Raw genomic sequence first — 2,696 nt, forward strand, 5'->3', positions numbered from 1 at the left:
ATAATATATACTTAGAGCTTGATTTGATGCTATATATACTAAGATATTAAAGTGAAAGAACATAATATGGATTAAAAGTATTAATATCAACTTTTAATGGCGACAAATATTTCGGTGTCTTTTTATTTTAGGTAGTAATTTATATTAGAGAAAAATATAAATAAATTTCTGATTTTTTAATTTAAAAATATATAAATTTTTAATTAATTGAAAATCTAAAAATATTTTTTATTTTTTAAAATATAACACAATTAAGTTTTTTCTTTTAAAATATATAAAGACTTAAATTTTTCGTATTTTAAAAAATGAGAGATATTTTTGTATTTCTAATTAATTAAAATTTTATTTGTCTTCAAAATAAAACATCAGAATCTATTTCTCGTTTTCTTCTCATATTATATGTGAAATTCGTAGATGGTATAGAGAGAATAAAAAATTTTGCTCTAATATTATTTTTAAGTCATCAATAACTGATAGAAAAAGTCTAGAAAAACGTTTTTTAACATTATATTTAAGTTATTAATAGCTGATAGAAAAAGTATAAAAAAATAATACTTTTTAAATAATAGCTAATATAATCCTTGTTTTGAATGATTAATAAATCTCAAATACAATCTGTTGTTTACGTTATTCTATCTTTTATTGTTCACTTAGTGAGATTATAATTGATAATAATACTATAAAATAAAATTTGTGTCATGCTCTTAAAGCTACTAAGAATTATATTAGCTATATATCCAATCTTGTAAATGCTAGGGGAAAAAAATAACAAGAAAAAAAGCTTCGATAGTGTCATTTATGTGAATATTGGTGTATTTTAGAATTTAGTCTTTTTTTTTAGTGCGTTTGTTGTTAAAAAACTTTTTTTTTCTCTCTCAAGTTTTTTGAGCCAAGTACTAAATATATAATTTTTTTCGGTGCGAGGAATAAATGGTATATATACTTTTATTGCTGGCGAAAGCTTACCGAGGTTGGAATATTCAGTGATTATGCTGCTAGCTTTTGTCCAATCTTCGCTAACAAAAGTGCTCTTTTGCTGGTTAGGATTAAAAGGTGGACTTGAAAATGAAGTAGAGTTACATCGTTTTATGATAAAGTTTGATATTGTAATTGGATTAATTTAAAAATAATACTTCACTTTCTATTTTTTTTTTCAAATTGAACTTTGAATAGGAGGTCTTCTGTAAAATAATTTTCCACTTTGAAAACTGGAGTCCTAAACCCTTTTTTCTTATTAAGAGTGTGATATATATATAGGGGTATTCATTGTTCGGATCATATTCGTAAATTCGTGGTAAATATCTGCATTCGATCCAAAAATTGTGGACACGATCCGATTCATAGACTAATCGGATCTGATAGGTTCCAATCTGCACCCTTTAAGGATCGGATCGCAAATATCTGCTTTGTATCCGTGTATCTTATCTGCAGATCCGCACAATAATAATTAAAAGATAAATAAGTATATATATGTTTGGGTATTATATTTGCTTGTTTGTATGTTTTAGTTAGTAGTTATTATTCATATATTGTATTGTTTTATTTTTGTTATTTAAAAAAAGTTTGATTAAAAATTTTAGAAATAGATAAGTTTAAAAGTGTGAAAAAAAGCATTCTTATTGAATTTTTTACCTAAAAATATGATTAAAAAAATATTCAATTATACAAATATACCCAATATCTAATTCGATTCAACACTTAAAAAATACAGATATTGTATCTAATCCAATCTACGTACATCCCTGAATAGCTATCATTTTGACTAATGGTATGTTGGTCTCTCATTTTTTTTTACTTTTTAATTTTTTTTTCGTTAACTAATATCTAGATGTCAAAGTGGCTAACATTTTGAATAAAAATGAATATAATTTGGTATTTAAAATATTTTATAAACATGAACAATTAGTTAATTTGATATATTTTCAGTAGAATAATCAATTATAAAAATAATCAAAAAAAATTCTACAATAATAGAATAACTGAAAATTTCACGAATATAAAAATTCGATGCTTATTAAATTTTAGTATTTTTATTTGTAATTAATAATAAATATAAATCTAATTCGGTCCTTATGTATAGTATGGTTCTTTTATATTGCGTCACAAAATGAAAATTACCGCTACACCAATTTTGATAGATAGTGACGCTTTTCAGCAACTGCTATTATATGCAGATTTAACGGCGGTTAGCATAGAGAGCAAATTGTGTTTGGACAAATTCACACCCATTTAAGGGCGATTATTGATGTTGAAAATAACAAAAGTTAGTATTTTTGTACAATCAAAATAAATGAAATTTGAATCAATATAGATGTAGATTTCATAATTGTGTGTGGTTCATAAATACCAACTTTTGAAATCTACATCTGTATTTTGATTCTAATTTATAAAACTATATAAACTAAAACTCAATTTCGCAAATTTTGTAATAAAAAAAAATTATTTACATGTGATATTAATCTTGTATTTATTTTAGCTTAAAAAAATAAAACAAATTTTTTTTCTGGATTGTGTGTACAAATTCGACCCATATAATGAGAAAAAGTCCTATGATCTATGATTCATTTCCTTCGAGTCTTCAACATTGCTGTCAAAAATTGTCACAAATCACAAATTATTAACAAATTACAACAATTTAATAACTCCAACCCTCAAAACACACCAAATTAAAACTTCACACATAAAAAAAAAAAAAA

This window comes from Arachis duranensis, chromosome 6, assembly GCF_000817695.3.
Source record: "Arachis duranensis cultivar V14167 chromosome 6, aradu.V14167.gnm2.J7QH, whole genome shotgun sequence".
Lineage (NCBI taxonomy): Eukaryota > Viridiplantae > Streptophyta > Magnoliopsida > Fabales > Fabaceae > Arachis > Arachis duranensis.